This window comes from Panthera uncia, assembly GCF_023721935.1.
Source record: "Panthera uncia isolate 11264 chromosome A1 unlocalized genomic scaffold, Puncia_PCG_1.0 HiC_scaffold_17, whole genome shotgun sequence".
Classification (NCBI taxonomy): domain Eukaryota; kingdom Metazoa; phylum Chordata; class Mammalia; order Carnivora; family Felidae; genus Panthera; species Panthera uncia.
In genome coordinates this window covers 129,405,246-129,426,933 of record NW_026057577.1, presented here as the reverse complement: position 1 = coordinate 129,426,933, position 21,688 = coordinate 129,405,246, and positions in this window count along the sequence as shown.

The following is a 21,688-nucleotide window of genomic DNA, read 5'->3' as shown; positions in this document are numbered from 1 at the left end:
GTTAAAATGACACTGGTTGTCAGAGCCTGCACAAGGATGAACCTACTTATTTCTGTTAGCATGACTAGTCACCCTCAGTCTTTTGAAGTCTCAGTCAGTAATAATTTAAAAATCATTTGAAGAAAGAGCACGGGTCTTCTCTTCCATTCTGCAAACCTTTCATTGTCACCTTTAGATGAGATGAAAAAGAAGTTTCTTAAAACTTGGGGGAACAGAGATCAATGTATTGGGGGAAAAAACCTCAGAGATACTATAACACATTTTATTAAATTAATGCTGTACCACTAACACTATTGATGGCACAAAGTATGATTTTGAGTGGAAAATATAGAGTTCACTAACCTTAGGAAAAAATCATTTGATTCTACAAATGAAAACAAAATTAGGAATATTTAGCATTTTCATTTTATTGTTTTCCCTTTCCACATATCCAAGAGTATTATATTATAGAAATCTATGTGTAGTATAAATGAGCTTTTTTGTGAATGAAATACTCTGGTGCTGTGATAGTTAGATATTTTAACTTTAAAATAATGTTACCATTAATTAAACAAATGCAAGTATTCAAGGAGAAAAGTATTGTCAAGGGTCTAAGAACAGAGGTGTATAAAAAGACGACCACTTCATACGTTTGGAGACAGTTCATTATTGACAAATGATAGCTCATTAGTTTATTCAAAATATATATTGAGTACATACTCAATGATAGACCCTTTTAGATGTTTACATGCTTAAAGGTGCTCACTAGACAAAAAAAAAATAATGATCCATATCCGTTGGGATAAAACAATTACAAGTTTTGGGGTGGTTTATCATGCAGCATTCGATAAATGATAAACCTCAATAAGTTTATGAAAAGCCACCATCATTTACCACGACCCATATATTTTATGTGTATGCTAAATAGGCCCACTGAATATGGCTATGATGAAAATCCCCATCCTTGCCTATTTCAAATCTTTCATGGTGGCATTGTTCTCTGGAGTCCCTCTATAAATATAATATAACTTTTAACTTACCACTTTTGTAGGAGGCAGTATTAATGGATGCCATTTGGCTTTTCCAACAGAATAAATCATTATTCCGTGGATCATGAAAACCAGTGTAGGTTTTCTGCTAATTATATCTAATGAAACCTTACATCCTGAAACTGAGGATATAATCACAAAGAGGTTTGGGGAAGACCTGGACCAATTGTAAAATTAACCCAAGTCAAAGTTCTACTGACTACCTGATTTTTATAAACTTCTTCTCTGGTGGACAGAATATAATAACATTGTCCTCCAGATATTAGTTTCAGTTTAAAGCTAGGAGTTCATGAAAAGTCAGTTTATTTCTCTTTTGCCAATGTACAATTACCCTGGTAAGTGGTCTCAGCTCCCCCCACCTTTTTTCTATTGTGGTAAGGACATTTGATAGGAGATTTATCATAATTTAAAAAAAAATAAGTGCATAATATAGTATCATTAACTATTATGCACAGTGATATACAACAGATGTCTAGAACTTATCTTGCATAACTGAAATTTTATACCTGTTGAATAGAAACTTCCTATTTTTTATCTCCTCTCAATTCCTAGTAACCCCTATTCTCTCTTCATCTATGACTGACTATTTTAGATACCTCATAAAAATGAATCATGCAGCATTTTTTCTGCGATTGGCTAATTTCACTTAGAATGTCCTCAAGATCCATCCATGTTGCCACTTACAGCCAGATTTTCTAAGATTTACTAAAAGGGAAAATTACAGGGTGACATTTGGTTATGTAGCAGGATGCTCCTGCAAGAGGAAATGATCTCAACTTTATTTAAAGGTTTTTGACTATGTAAACCGGCTCAAGTCTGGGAATTGATTATGGTGATTGCAGTCATTTTCTGTTCAATAAATACAGATATTTCCTGCATATGCAAAACAAATATTACCTTTGCAGGCTGTCCATTTGTATCCATTGTTGAGAGCATGATCAGCGAGGCACATAAACATTCTGTGAGTCAAAGTGGGGGCACCTGAGTGGATCAGTGGGTTAAGCATCTGACTCTTGATTTCCACTCAGGTCATGATCTCACACGAGATCAAGCCACGCATCTGGCTCTGTGCTGACAGCATGAAGCCTGCTTGAGAGTCTCTCTCTGTCTCTCTTTTTCTCAGCTCTTGCCCCACTCTCTTGCGTGTTTTCTCCCTCTCTTTTTCTCAAAATAATGAAATAAACATTAAAAAAAAATTCTATGAGCCAAAGGGAATATCTTTTTGGTCCTTCCAGAGAACATTGTTAGAGTAAGCAAGTCTTATATTCTGCATCCACTGAAAACTTCTGATCTCGTTCTCTCTTCTTTTTGTACAGAATACCAAAAAACTTTAGGAGTTTCAACGTTAGTTTGCTGTTACCTTTGGGTTTATGATTACATTGACCCACCAAAATGTGTCATTTCTAGAAAATTGAGTTAACACATGGAAATCAGAATCTCTCCTGGTTCACAAATTATACATTCAAGCTGTTCCAATACTACATACCTTAGATCCTGATGCACGTCCTTTAAGACCTATTCCTATACTTTTTTCCATAGGCTTCATATTAAAAACCTCTTTTAGAAAAAGAGGTGCAATTTTATGAATCTAAATAAATAAGTGAAATCCCAAAGAAGTAGGAAATGGCTGCGAGTGATGTGGTCTTAATATTCTCAAACAATAATATGGTGACTATTATCTTCAGATAGTGAATGTCAGTGGGAGTGACACCATGAAACTGAGCTTACTGAACTAAGTGGAGATGATAGTATCCATGGTAGCTATGGCTAATGAGCATACATTAAATGATATTTATAAGATTAGTATGGTCTCCATAATGGGCAGTTGAGTTAAAGAATTAATCAGAGTTAAAGAGTTGAGTTAAAGAGTTGAGTTAAAGAGTTGAGTTAAAGAATTAATCAGGAGTTTTGGGTTCCTTTGGCTGGCTGTTAAGTCATTTGTGAGTCAGTGAGATACTAGTTTTTCCAGGGAGCATAAACTACAACCTTTATTCCAGGGATAGTTCAACTTTATTAGAAGGAAGATACTTCTGGTATCTCCACTAATGAGCCTAGTGGTCACTGAAGACTAAGTTGATCGTTGAACAGTGTGGGGGTTAGTGCTGCCAACCCACACACAATTGAAAATCCACATGTAACTTTTTTCTCCCCCAAGACTGAAGGCTTCTAGTCAAAAGTAAGCTATTAGAAGTTATCAAGAACATGGTTGATTAACATATTGGCATGTTATATGTATTTTATAATGTATTCTTGTAATAAAGTCAGATAGAAAAAAGAACATGTTATTAAAATCATGAAAAAGAGAAAATACATTTACAGTACTATATTGTAAAAAAAAAAAAAAATCCTTGTGGAAGTGGACCCATGCAGTTCAAACCTGCAGTGTTCAAGAGTCAACTATATTTATTTTGCCTGTACATAGCTGAAATATCTTCACGTTCTGTGTGATTAATGGATGTTTTCAAGTTTACAGTCTTCCACTTTTTATTTCCTGGCCTTTTAGATTTATTCTCCATGCTTACATAGTTTCATACTCAGCAAATATCAATTGGGACATTATGCATATTTCTGGATTTATTTTTCTTTATGGTTCGCTCCTTTCTGGAACTTAACTCTGTAACTTTCAGCCATTATTCTCCTCAGATTCCCAATCTCTAGTATCTCTTCTTAATAAGGCTCTTGGACTCTGTTTTATTTCCCATACCTGATTCCATCATCATCATCATCATCATCATCATCATCATCATCATCATAGTAATAAAAAGCATGTAAGCAGGAAATCTGAGTCAATGTCAAAAATATCTCATTTATTTTCCTCATGTATATAAATCAAAATTTAGCATTTCTTAGTGTCTAATTTCTGAAACATTTGTTGATCTCTTGGCAAGTTATTTTATTTAGGTTTAGGTTTTCATTTATTTTTAAGGCTTAAGTGGAAGTCTTGTCCTTATTAATTCATCATGATTAGAAATGGATAAATACATTTTAATTTAAAAATGGAGACAAATTACCAAGGGATACAGGAGTGCTGATGCATACGGGCACTTGTACCCCAATGTTTATAGCAGCACTTTCAACACTAGCCAAATTATGGGAAGAGCCTAAATGTCCATCAACTGATGAATGGATAAAGAAATTGTGGTTTATATACACAATGGAATACTACATGGCAATGAGAAAGAATGAAATATGGCCTTTTGTAACAATGTGGATGGAACTGGAGAGTGTTACGTTAAGTGAAATAAGTCATACAGAGAAAGACAGATTTCATATGTTTTCACTCTTATGTGGATCCTGAGAAACTTAACAGAAGACCATTGGGGAGGGGAAGGAGGAAAAAAAAAAAAGAGAGGGAGGGAACCAAACCATAAGAGACCCTTAAAAACTGAGAATAAACTGAGGGTTGATGGGGGTGGGAGGGAGAGGGTGGGGGGGTGATGGGTATTGAGGAGGGCACCTGTTGGGACGAGCACTGGGTGTTGTATGGAAACCAATCTGACAATAAATTTCATATTTAAAAATAAAATAAAATAAATAAAAGGAAAAAATGTAGACAAACGAAATAAGAATGAAATGTGTCTTCACAGTATTTTATACATTATAAATAAAAATGAAATGCAGTCATTATTCTCAACATAAATATTATTAATTTTCTTAAAATTTGGCATGGCAGAATTTTGGCAATTGGCAAATTACTGAAATAACACCTGATGCATACAAGCTTTTTGTTGTTTTTATTGAAACTAACAACAAACCTATGAGTAACTTGATGGTAAAGAATTTTTTAAATGAAATATTTCCATACTTGTCGTAATTTTCAAGTGAGGAAAACTAAATCATTTCTGTTAGGTATTGTTTAATTTTAATGATGTCAAGAAAAACAAGTATAACATTGATAAAAAGTAATCATTCTTTTCAAAATTCCCATGTTAATTCATAGATTTTAATGCCAGATTTTAAATACATATATTTATATATATATATATTACATATATATAAATATATATGCCAGATTATATATATATTATATACATATATATTTTATATACATAAGTATTTTTACATATGTATATATATTATATACATATATATATTATATACATATGTATATAATATATGTGCCAGAGTTTAAATATATATATTTATTTATTTTATGTCAGTATATCCTGGAACAAGACATGGATAAGCAAACTATTTACATTATTCTCTACTGTTGAAATGTTAGTTTCCTCCTTAATAATAATTAAGGTTTTTACTTAATTTCTCATATTATTTCAAGTGAGTGTATCGTTTCTCTGTTCTAATGGTTTTTTTAAACCCAATTTAAAAATTTTAAACCAATACATTTATCTTTCTTGGATTGAAAATGTCGTTTATTTATTAAATTTACTTAACACAGTTATTTTATGTGTCATGTTGGTAAAAGTAAGAAAAGCTCAGTTTTAAGGAACTATGCTATTTTACAGTTATATTTTTAAAAAGCCTGTAGTATAGAAAGTTACTAAGCCTTTCAGCTACATTGCCTGGGGCAGACTGTTTCATCTAATTTTAAAGAGCGTAATTAGACATTACAAACACTCCTTTTTAAGAAAAGGAGGGACAGGGGCGCCTGGGTGGCTTGGTCAGTTAGGCGTCCCACCTAGGCTCAGGTCAGGATCTCACGGTCCATGAGTTCGAGCCCCGGGCTCTGTGCTGACAGCTCAGAGCCTGGAGCCTGTTTCAGATTCTGTGTCTCCCTCTCTCTCTGCCCCTACCCTGTTCGTGCTCTGTCTCTCTCTGTCTCAAAAATAAACGTTAAAAAAAAAAAATTAAAGAAAAGGAGGGACTAATTTATATCTCCTAGGTATCCCTTGCTACCAGCAAGTTATAATTCTAAACATACTTATTCCGGTATTGAAATGTATAAAACCCTAACGTGACATAGATTTATGGTAATTTTTAAACCATTAGCAACCAAGTGTGGGTTAAATCTTTGAGAAGAAATAACCAGAGGAAATTATTCCTTAGGATGTCAAAGAGAAGAGAGGGATGGATGGTCAGCAGGAAAGGGACAGATATTTATTTTACCAGGGTATCTTTTTTACCTGTTGAATTTATTCTAAATCTAGAGAAGTATACTTTTTAAGCTGAAACTTAAAAGAGTAATTGGAATGTATGTAACAAATCTTTTTTAGCTCTGAAGTAACTCAAAATTAATAAAAATAATAAAGTCATGAAAAATGTATTTTTCTACTGAGGTAATTGCGTATTGCTTTCAAATTTTAAACAAATTTGAAACAAAATAACATTTGGACAAAATGACATAGATGCCTATTAAAAAGAATAAAACGGGGTGCCTATACTAGATATTAAGAATTTTGCTATCACTACTCTACATATTTTTAACTTCATTTTCTCTAAGAGACTATGAGGTTGATATGATTATTCTCATTTAACAAACATTAAAATCAAGGCCCAAATAATACTCAATTGCCTGATTTTTTTTTCAGTTATGTGATTGGAAGGCCTGTATTTAATTTTATTTGTGTGTGTGTGTGTGGTAGTTTTTTATGTATTTATTTTTTTATTTTAACTTGTTTCATTTTTTATTTGTTTTTAAATTTACACCTAAATTAGCATATACTGCAACAATGAATTCAGGAGTAGATTCTTAAGAGGCCCTTAGCCATTTAGCCCATCCCCCCTCCCACAACCTCAGTTTGTTCTCCATATTTATGAGTCTCTTCTGTTCTGTCCCCCTCCCTGTTTTTATATTATTTTTGTTTCCCTTCCCTTATGTTCATCTGTTTTGTCTCTTAAAGTCCTCGTATGAGTGAAGTCATATGATATTTGTCTTTCTCTGACTAATTTCACTTAGCATAATACCCTCCAGTTCCATCCACGTAGTTGCAAGTTTGCCTGAATTTTTTGATGGATAAGGAACCAGAAGTGGATTTCTGACACCAATGCCAATCCTCTTAACCAAACACCCTCTATTTTCTCTCAATTCATTGATACTTTGAATCATGTTTAGATACAGCCAATGTGTATATGAAAGATAATGATACATGGATAAAACAAATGAGCCCTGTTTTCTCCACGTGTCTTACAGTCTAGGAGGAAAAACTCATCACCAGATATAATTGTTTCCTCAAATCTTTACAAAAGGAGCATTTCATTAATCAGAACACAAATTAATGAGAAATTTAATGAACACATAGGTTTATAAGATTATTAAACTAACATTCATATTGAAAAAAATGATTAAACAGAACAAAATCATCAAGGACTCAGAATGGGTTAATGACATTAAGAATGAGATGCATATATGTGAGTCCTATTATACAAAGCATAAATGAAAAATGAATGACAAAATTCTGGTTGTAAGTAATCATATACAAGTAGGTGCCACTTTCCCCCTAATCCCTTGTGCTGTTTATGGAATGATTATTTGGATAACACATTGATTTTTATCAACACATGTGTCACATTACAACAAAAGTGTGATTGCTATGAATTTGTTAAATTGATGTGAGGAAGGAGGGGAAGAATAAGAAGGTGAAGCAGGGGGAAGAGAGGAGAGAGGACGAGTGGGAAGAAATATGAAACTTTCAGGCAATGTAGTAGGAGTTGCTGTGTATTCCTGTTTAATTTTTTTTTCACATTTTATTTATTTTTGATAGAGACAGAGCACAAGTGGGGGAGGGGCAGAGAGAGATGGAGACACAGAATCCGAAGCAGGCTGCAGCCTCTGAGCTGTCACCACAGAGCGTGACACAGGGCTCGAACCCACAAACCATGAGACCATGACCTGAGCCGAAATCGGACACTTAACCAACTGAGCCACCCAGGGACCCCTGTGTATCCCCGTTTAAAACCAAAGGTAAGTGGGCACCTGGGTGGTTTAGTAGGGTAAGTGTCCTACTCTTTTTTTTTTTTTTTTTTTTTTTTTTTTTTTGAGAGTGAGAGGGGTGGGAGGGGCAGAGAGAGAGAGAGAGAGAGAGGAGTCCCAAGTAGGTTTATATTGAGCAAATGAATGGAATAGTTAGATAGGAAACCAATGTTGAATAGATTTAGAGTGCAAACTGACTTCTAGTTTTTGAATTCTTTCATGTAACATTAACTGTTTGGCTCAATGAGTCTTTAACAACTGCCTGACTGATTTATTGAGACGCTGATATACCAAATACCTGACTACTGGATGAGTTAAAAGAGAACTAAAACAAGATTCCTTATGGAGAAAGGAAAAAAGAAACATGCTGGGTAAACTCTCCTATGAGCTACAAATCATTTATGTACTTGCCACCTTGGGACACCTTTATGGGTTGAGTGCTATGTCCTGAAAATTCATATGCTGAAGTCTTAATCCCCAGCATCTCAAAATGTGACTGATAGGGTGTTTAGATATTTAAATTAAAATAAAGTCATTAGGATGAGCCTAATCCAATATGAATTGTATCCCTATAAGAAGGGGAAATTAGGGCAAAGACCTGAATAAAGCAAAGGATAATGTGCGGACACGTAGGGCAAAGACAGCCACATCTACAAATCAAGGATAGAGATCCAGAACAGATGCTTCCCTCAAAGCCTTAGGAAAAAAAATTTAAAAAAAAATAATCCTGACAACACCTTGATTTTGAACTTCTAGTTGCCAGATTGTTAACAAATTCCTGTTGTTTAAGCCACACTATCTGCAGTACTTTGTTACAACAGCCCTAGCAAAGCAGTACAGGCACTCTAACACATACCATTAATTCCAGTTTCCGTTCTCATTTTCGTTAGCTCTCAAGGTTCACAGGGAGCTAGGAATCCAGCAACTGTATTCCTAGACTCCCTTACCGGCTTATTTCTACTTCGTTGCTGTAATTAGGAGGTAGAAGAATCAAGAGCCGATTTGGGGACCTGCAGAAAACTGTTAGCCCCAACACCACTAGCAATATTGGCAATGGGACTCTCTAGATGCCTAGCTACAAATGTAGAGTTGTGGGCTCTGGGTTAGGGTAGTGATGTCTTCCATGTTTCTGTGGAGCCCCCCCTTTTTTTTCTTCTTTGCAATTTCAGCTTTACAAACAAATTTGTGAAAAATATATGCTTGGAATGTCCAGAAGTTGTTTTTGTTCTATCTGTGCACTGACTGATACAGAATAGGGTACAGAAATGAGTAGCACAGAGACAAATTAAGACAGTTTCAAGAGGAAAACAAGAGCACAGGTTACCACTGGCCGTGGCAACAGTACATAATATAATAGAATTTCAAGAGCATACTTCGTTTAATGTGTTTGGATGTGAGGAGGTAACATAGGTATAAGCCAGAGCAAAAAGGGCAGCATAAGTGGGTTAATAGGAGGTTGGATTTCTCGAAGAAGAATTTATATTTTCAAATTTGTTGACTCTTTTGATGTTACAAAAATCTTTGTGGGGAAGGCCAGGTAACTGTTATTATCTTCATATTATGGATAAGAAAATAACATGTCGGTTGCAGTTAGCTAGTTATATTGTTAATTCGATATTTGAGCTTTCCTATAGCCTTGTTTTTCACATTCAAAAAAAAATGTATTTTTGAGGAACCATGGCTCTTTGTCTTATATTGATTTAGTTTGAAATATAATCCTCTGTACAATCTCCCATCGTATTGTAACCCAGTTGTTTTTCTCAAATTATGCTTTAAGGAGATATTATAGCTTCTTTTTATGTTCATTCACGTAAAGATTTCAAGAGTGATTTCAATATGTTACCCACTTACACTTGAGAAGATACATATTAATGTGACTTAAACTAATTTTTTTCTGAAGTGCAACACCCTTTTTGATAACTTAATATCCAGCCGTAAATCAAATAATGTCCAATCTGAGCAAAGAAGTTTAAAAAGTAGTTGAAACATGTTAATCTCAAATCTCAAGTCTGTATCTTTTCTTCACATTTTATTTAAGAAAAATTGACACAGAAGTTATAAATTTACATGCAAATTATCTTAATAGATTACAAGGGAAGGATGGAGAGTCCCTTACACTAATAATAAATGTCTAGATATTCATAATGAATGTTCAGTTAAGAGCTCCATTATAAATTAATTTACAGTAACATCCAAGAAATGCAGTGGAGGCAAAAAGTGGTTGTGTTTACGAAGTTCAATCCACTTTAAGATATAGTTTGACAAAGAATACCCTTGAAAATCAGAGACCATAAAATATACAGACCTGGAGAGAATTTACCCTCGAAAGGATTTCAAGGCATAACAAGTAGATAAGTAAGAATGGGAATGAATTAATCATATTTCTTTAATTGTGTGTATACCGGCCAACATAGTGTGTCTCACATTTGGTCTCCCCTTTATTGACACAAATTATATTTGTGCACATGAAAACATATTAGATTTCCTGGGAATAAGTTAAATCAACAGAAAAAGGAATAATTATATTAGACTAGGGTAATACTTTAAAACATTTTAAAAAGGTGTTTAATTTCCTAATAAACCTAGGCATTGTGAAATGACATTAGCCGTAGCAATAAATATCCTTAGGTCAACTGGTATATACACATGGATTTTCATTTTGTGATATTAAGAATAGGAAAAGAAATTTGGGGATGTCAGTGGGTGTTGACAACCCCGGTCTCTTTTGGAAGGAATTATTGAACTTATATTCTGGGTAAATTGCTTACTGTGTAGATAAACTTGAGTGAGACACTGAAACTCTGTAAACTGAACTCTTTGTTTATGAAGTATGGGATATAATAGAACCTCATAAACATTTGCAATAATTAAGTGTAACCCCATGCTAACATATTTAGATTTAGAAGGTACTCAATAAATATTAATAGCTTATTTTAAAGTTCTTTTATATGTGTTTATGAAGATTATATATATGTAGTAAAAATTGCTTGAAGGACAAATAACCATGATGCTGATAATGACCATAAAAATGTCAATTGCTAATGCTCATTATATTTAGTTTATGTTGTCTTTAAAGTCAGCCTTAGAAATTTAGAAAGTCTTAAGTCCATCCATTACTCTGCACTACCAATTCAAGTGTATTTTCACTCATCACAATTTAGAATTGTTAGTAATATTTCACAACAAACTCAGAGGAAAAGACTGCGCATAAATTAGGCAGTGATTAAGATATATGAAATTTAACTTATTTGATTTCCTAAAATACTAGTTTTATTTTCCTCTCTGTTGTATATGACAACAAAATAAATTAAATACAATTAATTAGTAAGTAAGTTTATTGGTAGATAGATATTTTGAGAAATTGTGAGTAGCGGAGAGGGGCAGAAGGAGAGGAAGAGACAGACAGACAGACAGACAGAGAGAGATTTTCAAGCAGACTCCATGTTCAACCCAGAGCCCAAACCCACAATCCTGGGATCATGATGACCTGAGTGGAAATCAAGAGTCAGACCGCAGTCGGCTGAGCCACACAGGTGCCCCAATTACCAAGTAAATTTAATAGTGTGTTAGTGTGAGATAGGTCTATGGACAAACATTGAGTGGATCCACAGCAGTGTAAGCCCAGGGGAGGGGATGCTGAAATTTTCAGTGAAGAAGTCAGGATAGATCTGAGTGATAAGGCAATATTTTAGTGCATGTGATGAGAATGTGACCCAAATAAATTTCTAGTGGAGAGTTCTAGCAGAAGGGAAGAGCCAGTGCAGAGGACCTGGGGCAGAATTATGCCTGGAATATTTGGGGAATATCAACAAGTTCAGTTTGACTAAACAAGCTGGGAGACTGAAAGGAGGTATGAAGACAGAGAAGTCTGTGCAAAGTAAGGGAGAGAATATGTGCAAAACATTAAGCGCTTTAAAGATACCTTACTACTAAGAGACCATAGACTGCCATGGTTAAAAGCATAGACCCCTCAAAACATATACAACCACTATTAGCCAGTTAATATGGATTAAGAAACTGAACCTCTGTGCTTCAGTTTCTCCATTTTTAAAATTGTTATGATAGCACTTTCAACACATAGGATTGTTCTCAGCTATTACTTTATACTATGAGAAGCCAGAGTCGTTTTGAGCCACGTAGTGATATAATCTGGTTTATTGAAAGTTTCCTCTGACTAGAATATTAATACACTCTAAGAGGAAAGTCTGAATGAGTAAAAGCAAGAACATAGCAGGCTAGTATATTCATTCAGGTGAGAAATCATGAATACCTTGTCGTGGTGGTGTTGAGGACTTTTAGATTTTAGACATTCTGAAGAAACACCAACAAGAGTTCATGACTGAATGGATAAGAAACTATGTGAAAAAAGACAAGAATTAAGAAAAATTTCAATACTTTTCACCTGAGCAACAGAAAGGATGGGGTCGTTTGGACTGGGGAAGACTGGTATAGAAAAAAAATGGTGATAAAGCCAGTACATTTTGAAAGTGGAAAATTTGGGCTTTCTATCACATATTGATTGGACACTTGGAAAGTAGGGCATAAATATTGAATAGACAGTTGGATTGGTGTGACTTGTGTTTAGGGAAGGGAATGAGGCTTGAAATATACATTTTTAAATATCAGGATACAGATATTTAAAACCATGTCACTAGACGGATTCACCGAAGAAGTAAATACACATATCCACACACTATAATTTTCTAAGCATATACACATACACACGTACTATAATTGATAAATTGATGTGTTTTATAACATACACCTGGAAGAAAAATCCTGACAATACAATGATTTCCATCATGAATCATAAATGTCATTAAATCACAGAAGTTTCTTCTTAGGCAACCCTGTCATGTGGCATATTATTTGGCAAGTGGTAGATACTTGAAACACAGAGAAAGCCAGCATCTATTTCTGAATCATGGCTTATGGCATAAAAGGATAAACTGAGCAAAAGGTCAGTAGAGCAAAGCTGAGCATAAAATCTTTCCTGCTGTGAACACAGACTTGCCAGGGATATCACATTCAGCTTCTTGAGTAGCTTCAAAGTGTCACCATGAGCCATCCTCACCATCAACTGAAAACGACAGCCTCACAAATCAATGAGACCACTAATACTGAATTCTTTAGGAGGCACATGAAAGTAGGAAAAGCCAGCAACTGTTTCCTGGCTCCTTACAGAGTATTTGCTTAAGGATAAACTAGGAGCACAACATCAAGCAAAAAGATAAACCCTATGACACCTAGGAAAATTTCCACCTGTAACAGATGGGATGATTTTATAATGCAAGAAAGAATATTTTGAGGACTGAGAAAACATTGGCTTAGTACAGCAAATCAATAACCAATGCAAGTGTAGGTCTTAAGCGTCGACTGGAACACAACATATGCAGTGCCATGGACAGCTTTGAGATTTTCAAAAAGGATACTGACAAAGGAAACATGTATACATATACCAAGGTCCTATTGACTAAGTCCTTTACCTTGATGAATGTATATCACTATTAAGAAGTATGTTTCTTAACATAAATGATGGTTTCTTTATAATACTATCTACACTGTATTGTGGACTAACATCATGCAATTGCAAGTGCTTATTTCTCCTGGAAAAGAGAAACTAGATTCTCTGCCTAAAATATGATTATGAAAATATTGTGCAGTAGTTTGCAAAAAAGGAAGGGGAGATTCTGGATGCCAGAAGTAAAGAATGAACTGAGTACTAGACACAGAGGTAAATAAGACGATACAGCAGTCGTTCAGTGAATTTATTGCAATAGTAATGGTTAGAGTACAGCACTTACAGGACTACAAAATTCCTATGGAGTAGGTACCATCAAAGGCCTTTAGTGTCAGTGATAAGGAAACCAACTAAATCTGTCGCCAGAGAAAACTAAGCTTGCCTTTGCTATGGCGCTATGCGTGGGGCAAAAATTCTCTCAAGAAATCAAAAGAATAGCCTTGCAACTTTGACATGTTTGAACATAAATTTACACTATACTTATAATATGGGGATAGCGCAAGCTGAGAAGGTAGCAATTAAAAAATGATCCTGGTGTGGTGCAAACCCTGGGTGGCCTAGAAATCAAATGCAAAATTGCTCTGGAGAGAGATATTAGTCCACGTAGGATTTATAAATGGGGAAAATCAAAAGAGGCCAGGTTAAGATGAGCTCACTAGCTCAAAATCGGAAATTAAAACATTCATGGGGATAGTCAGCAGTCAAAAGCACCAGCAGAATTTGAGCTATTGGATTTAAAACCTCAAAGTAAACCCCAAGAGTATGTGATCGTGTGAGGACAGAAAAATTACACATACGTGCATACATACAGCTAGCCTAAGTGTGTTTAAAAGGATTAAAGAGGTAACATTTGTCTTCTGGATAAATGTGGGAAGCTTGAAAAGACAGAATCTTAATTTAGCAGTGGGGAAAGTTAAGAACGAAGTTAATATATCCCCATAGAACTTCCAGAAGACATAGTAATTAGTGGCAGTAAATGCTGAAAGGTGAAGGAAGGTGACCTTTAAAGCAGATGGACTGGTTCAAAGTCTAATTGAGAAGAAATTATACATAAGTATCTTCCTCCCACTCCATGCAGGCAGGAGATTGTAGCTTCCTTACTTGAGAGAATACTGAAGGATTGTACTCTAGAGAGTATAAAACACAATTTCCTTTGCCTGGGAGGAAAAGTGGAAGGTTGGAAGACCATACTGTTCACATGAGAATTAAGGGATACTCAGGGATTTTTTTCTACTATTTGGTATTCCAACTGGGAGACAAGTATTCACCCTTCAGGTAGAAAATGGGCATTAACTTCTCTACCATATGTAAGGAAGTACAGCCAAATGGGAAAAAAATATTATCATCAGAGATTTCCACAATAAGTACTAGCAAGGTCAATCTATAGTAAAGGATAGAGAGGGCAAGTATTCCCACATGAATCTCAGTTGAACATGCTTTTTAGTACACCCGTCGTATACATAAGATAATAGATCAACATCACCAGGAAAGCAACTAATAAAAAAACAAACTAAAGCAATTTGTGAGAATCAGTTTATTTATGGGGAAAAAAATACCATTTTGTACCCTTAAAGATCTAAGAGAATGCTGCATCTATCAAAGAGAATCTGATATAAAAAATGAGACATAATATATATAGTTATAACATATTCATATTATATATGTATGTTATATTAATATAGATTATATACATAGTATAACATATATATGCATACACACCCTTACATACATATACATACACACATGTATACATACACACCATACACATCTGATATGTATATATATATCATATATATATATATATATATATCATATATATATATATATATATATATATCACTCTTCCAGTCTTCTAGTACAATGTTGAATAGAAAAGGTGAAAACAGATGGTCTAGTCTTGCTCCTGAGCCCAAGGGAAAGTATTCAATCTTCTGTCATCAGACTACAAATATCATACTTATCAAAGATGCTCTATATGAGGATAACGAAGTTTCCTTCTGTGTCTGCCATGAGAGTGTTCCACTCAGAGCTCTCTTCAAGAAAGAATCTGTGCTGGAAAGGATAAAGTTAGTTGACAGACTTCAGCTGTCACAACTTGAGGATCCACCAAAGCATTTTATCAAAGCCACACTTTCCAGTTTATGCCCAACCAATGACAGAACGGCGTGAGGGTACTGGAGTTATGATATTCCTGCCTAATATGTAAATCTTCTAATGGAATATCTTTGTGCTGGGAATGTCATTATCCTGGCCAGTACCTGATCAGAGATGCATTGCAGGCTGAAGCTCTTTCAATCCAATTTTTCCTCTTTTCTTCTCTCCTTACATTGTGGTTATGAGGGTCTCCTCACTACTCTCTTTTTCTTCTATGCTTCCTGGCATGGAATTCTATACATAATAAAACTATCATCTAAAGTGAAAACAAGGGGCACCTGGCTGGCTCAGTCAGTTAAGTGTCCAACACTGGATTTCAGCTCAGGTCATGACCTCATAGTTCATGGGATCAAGCCCCACATTGGGCTCTGTGCTGATACTGTGGAACCTGCTTGGGATTCTCTCTCTCCCTCTCTCTCTTTCCCTGCCCTGCTCGCTTTCTTCCTCTCTCTCTCAAAATAAATAACAAACATTAAAAAATAAAGTGAAAGCAAATATTTTTGTGACACAGAATTATCTTCAGGAGACCCATAGTAAAGAAATCTTATATGTAATTTTTCAGACAAGAAAGTTAACAATATATGTAAATATGGATCTATACATGAGAATCAAGTTCTAGAAATAAATGTGGGTCAGAAAATATACTTTGCTTTACTCATTAATTTATACTTAGAGTTGTTTTTATGGTCCACCGTATGACTTAATATTCCACAGACATTTGAATATTTATGTTTTAGTGGTAGGTTGTATTTGTTGTTTAATGAGGTCAGTTAGATGTACAGAACTTAGGTTAACTTGATAGTATTGATCAAATATCTGTACCTATAGTCATTTTTATATACTTGTTCTATCAACTAATAAAAGTGATATTAAAATATTTAGCATTTATTGTAGATTTGATATTTCCATATTTAGCTCTGTTATTTTTCTTCATATATCTTGTAGCTCTGTTAATAGGTGCACACTTAGGATTATTAGATTTGAATAATTGATCCTTTATTTTTTATAAAATATTTTTTCAACTCTAGTAATGCATTTGAGGTGAGATCCACTTTTTCAGATATTAATATAGTCATTACAACCTACTTTAGGCTGGGTCTTAGGATACTATGTCATTTTTCAGTGTTTTGTTTTAGCCACTGCATCTGTTAATTTAAAATATATCTCTAATGAGCAAGTATAACATGTTCTTAGTTGATCAAAAGACTGGTCTGATTTGTTTTATTGGTAATCTTAATTCAAACATATAAAATGAATAATTGACATGTTTGGATCTTGGTTTTTGGTTTTGTGTGTACCATTTGTTCTTCTTTATTTTTCACTCACCTGTTTGTGGCAAATATATCCTATACTGACTTAACTATATCTTTGATTTGGTAAGCTAGTGATTTTAGTATGCAAATATTACTGTATGTCATGAGAATTTTATTTTATTTTATTTTTTAATATAATTCATTGTCAAATTGGTTTCCATACAACACCCAGTGCTCATCCCAACAAGTGCCCTCCTCAATGCCCATCACCCACTTTCCCCTCTCCCCCACCCCTCATAAACACTCAGTTTGTTCTCAGTATTTAAGAGTCTTTTATGGTTTGCCTCCCTCCCTCTCTGTAACTTTTTTTTCCCCTGTAATAAGAATTTTAAAAACATATCACAGTATATTTACTTTGTTCAAATACTTGACCAAAATTTTTGTGTTTTACTTTCCCTTCATTATAAAACTAACATAATTTATTTTAAAGAAATAACTAGAGTGGGGGCGCCTGGGTGGCATAGTAGGTGAAGCATCCAACATCAGCTTAGGCCATGATCTCGCAGTCTGTGGGTTCGAGCCTGGACTTGGGCTCTGGGCTCACAGTTCAGATCCTGGAACGTGTTTTGGATTCTGTGTCTCCTTCTCTCTCTCTCTCTCTCTCTCTCTCTCTCTCTCTGCCCCTCCCCCTGCTCACTCTGTCTCCCCCCATCTCTCTCTGTCAAAAATAAACCTTAAAAAAAAGAAAAATCACTAAACTCTAAATATAAAATTGTGAACATAAAAAAATTATAAATATAAAAAAATACTAAAAAATTCTGTCATATATTTCTCTAGAGATATCCCTTTCCTGGTGTTTTTATTACATACTTTAAATCTGGCTATTTGTTAATTTTTCCCTCCACTTAAAGAACTTCTTTTAACTACTTCTGGTAGTGAATTTACTGGATAAAAATACTTTCAAGTTTTGTCTGGAAATATCCCTTGAGACCTATCAAAATTCAAGCAATATTTTCAGAGAATATAAAATTGTAGCTAAAAATTTTTATTTTCTTTTGCCATCTGACATTCCATTTTCCCTGATGGGAAGTCATTAGTCATTCATTTTGTTGTTCTGCTCTATGTAGTAAATCCCTTTTCCTTGTTATTGAAGAATTACTTTTTGTTTGTTTTAATAATTTATGGTATGCTATATGTGATTTCATGTATTTCATGTATATATGCATTAGTGTCTTTTATCAATTTGGAAATTTTCCATTCATTATTTCTTCTAATAGTTCCTCTAACTTATCTCTTCTCTCCTTGGAAGCTAGTTATATATAGGTTTTCCATTAACTATTGTAGCACATATTGGAGATGATTTGTTTTCTTACAGTTCTCACTCTTTATTCTCTCTTTATTCCACTTCGATTATTTAATTTTACCCATCTTAAAGTTCACTGGCCTTCCTATTCTGAATCCAAACGAGGTTAAGCCTATATAATAGAAAGTATTCCAACTTAAATACAAAGAATAAGCAATAAAGTAACACAAATAGAAAATTAGTTAAGTGCAATGTAGTGAAAAAACTTAGCATGCATGTAATTTGATTTATAATGAAAAAAGGGGAAGAAAATAAGAGTACAAAGAATATCTAAAGATATACTCACCACAAATTTTCTAAAACTGAAGAGATACCACACAAAAGTTAATAAAGTGTTATGAACACCAAGCAGAGTAAATGAAAATAAAATGACTTATATAAACATCATAGTAAAATACCTGAAAAAAAAGAAAATGGTAAGAAAATTAAATGTAAAAATTTTAAATTAAGAACCAATAAAACTGACATCTGACTTTTCAGCAGAATCAATGAAATCCAGAAGACCATGGAATTATATCATTAAAGCACTTTAAGAAATGCAAGATTCTATAAAGAATATTCTTCAAAAATTAAGATATTTTTAAAGAAAAAAGGAAGTAATTTTTAACAAATATCCCTACACTATAATTCTAAAAAAGTGAAAGAAACTCATTCCAGTCAAATATAGGGATTTTAAAAAATGTACTTGACAAGGAATTGAATGTCAGGGTAGACAAACTTGAAAATTTTAAGTGAATGTGCCAGGTAGATGAATATTGATAGAACATATTTAAATTAGACAAAGATAAATTAAGAGATCTAATATACAAAGAATATAGCAGTATAAAGGGAATAGAAGTAATTCTCTTACCACACTGTATTTTAAAAGTGATGGGATTACATACATTTCAGGGCAGTGAAATGTTGAAGAGTGATGTCCAACCTGCCAGTATTTTGATCCAGGGGAAGTTAATGAAAATTGAAGCAGGTTAAAACCAACCTTATATTTTTGGTTATTTTGAAGCCAGCCTTGCCTTTTGGTTGTTTGTTTTATTAAAGTGCATTGTAAATAATTGACATGCGAACAAGACAGTGAAAAGCAAAACAGCAAAAAAATCAATAGCTTTCTGCAAATTCACTTCAAAGTATATCTGGTCAGTGCCTTCTGGTGCACTTGAATCCAGATGAGTTGTAAGTCTCAAAATTCCAAGTCTATTTCTTGTATCCATATAGCGTGCATTTATTATATTCTTTATTCCAGATTTAGTTAATTCCCTCTATCTACCAGTTAATTTTACTATCAATCTAAACCCTTCATCTTCTTTGGATATTTAAAGGTTTGATAGTATTTATCTCTACTTTCAGTATTTCTCAGGGGAACCAACATCCCAGAATATAATGCCAATTATTAGCCCCACTCACATCCTGTCTTGTTTCTTAAAATGTTACCTCATTAGGGATATACAATAAAAGATCTAATGGAGTATGTGCAAGTTTTAAACAAAAGTGTCCTGCAATAGAAATATAGCTATCAGGTTTGTAACCAGCTTGAAGGGCTTAGGGAAGGTGTTTGTTTCTTTCTGTTTTCTTCCCCAGGCAGCAAAATATTTGTAAAGACTAATTACATTAGTGCCTTTTATTAATGGCCTATAAAGTCTAATTTCTCTCTTAAATTGAAAAAAAAAAGTTTAACTTTATTATTAGGAACTGTTCTCATAGTAGGTGGCAAAATGCCAATTCAAGCTATATTAATCAAAAATTGAGTAAGGCATAATAGTGATGCTGCAGTAATTCAGGAAACTCAAAAAGTGCTGAACTAAAATCAGAAATATAAATCCTTTCAAACTCTATTTTTGTGCCTTTCTCCCCACCCCCCATAGGCTTTGTCTCACCTGCCCCATATCTGTTTGCTCCATTTTCAAGTTCACACAGCAGAAAACAGCCAGTATCAGTAAGTTGATATCTCCACCATACCAGAAAGCAAGTATTAAAGAGCACAGTGGGATCTGGAAGTGTTTGTTCAGTTACCCAAAAAGATCCTCATTTGCATGTCTTGTATCTGATTCCCACCTCTGGTCAATAATTTATGCACTGGAGGCAGTGTCATCCCATTTTAATCTGAAAAGTCCCAAAGTAAACATGAAGTGAGAATGAAAATAGAGAGTTTCCAAAATAGCCTGGGGAAAGGGAAAAAAAATGATAAAGAACTAGAGAAACATGTCAGTTCTACCAAGATGACAATTTTTGTTCTCATTATGATTTTGTGTGTGTGTGTTAGGACTTTTTAATAGAAAATTGGAATAATAACAGAGTGTCCAGTCAGTGCTTTAAACTAAAAGAATGAAAACAAGTGACAAAATCAACTTGCTTTAAAAAAGTTTAAAAATTGGTCTTTGCTTAAATATGTTGCATTATTGTTATATGAGAGTAAAAGAGGATATATATACATATGTATATACATATATACATACATATACATATATACATATACATACATACACATACATATACACATATATATATCCTCTTTTACACTCGTATAACAATGTGTGTATATATATATATATATATATGTGTGTGTGTGTGTGTGTATAAGTAATTTTGGTATTGATATATTTCATAATATATCTTCACCAAGGCTCTGTATCTTTCATTTTTTATTCCTTTTTCTGAAACATTATGTTGTTTTGCTACTTCCAGAATATAGCATAGTAACACAACTCCTTTGGTCCTTCTTGAAATACCAAGTAGTTGGTCTAAAAACTAGCATAAATCTTTTAAAAATAATGCTTTATTAAGCATGCATACATATTTATGCCTGTGTTAGGAAACAAATAGAAGGTGAAAGGCGAATGCAATAAAAAAAAAGACAACTTCTTAGAACAAAAACATAAGTTATTGTTTTCATTACACTCCTTCAGGCTTGAACATTAGAAGGGATAATTTAGAGTTGCATATCTGGTGTCAAACAAAATGAAGAATCTGACTGCATAAAGCAAAGTACAGTAGACAATGGGTGGTGTCAGCTTCCCTCTTGTCTCCTCACGGAGCAGACATTGCAATATCATATGAAAGGTAGTGGAATAATGCCAAAGTTGCCAGGATCCAAATATATGTAAATATGGTGCTTAATTCTTTTGGCTCCTTCTGCTAAAATTGAGTTGTCTGATATATGTGTACCTTTGCAGGTTCTGTAGTTTAAATTGTGTTCTCAGAAGCTGCTGGAATAACCTTTGTAGTTAATGTTTTATGCAGTAGTTATACACCCGAAAGAATCTGATTCCGGATGTAGAAAAGCCATATTTGTACAAAATCAAGTAGTTTCAGAAAATTCTTCAGTAGAATAAGGCCATATTAGGGTGTCTGCCAGAAATTATTTTTAGAAAAAAACTATTTCACTCTAAAGTATTCAATACTTAAGATGGGTATGTTACCACCCACCAAGTACAAAACAAAAAAAAGCAAAAAAAAAAAACCCTGTTATCTATCTTCTACTTTTGCTTCATTTATCATTTCAAA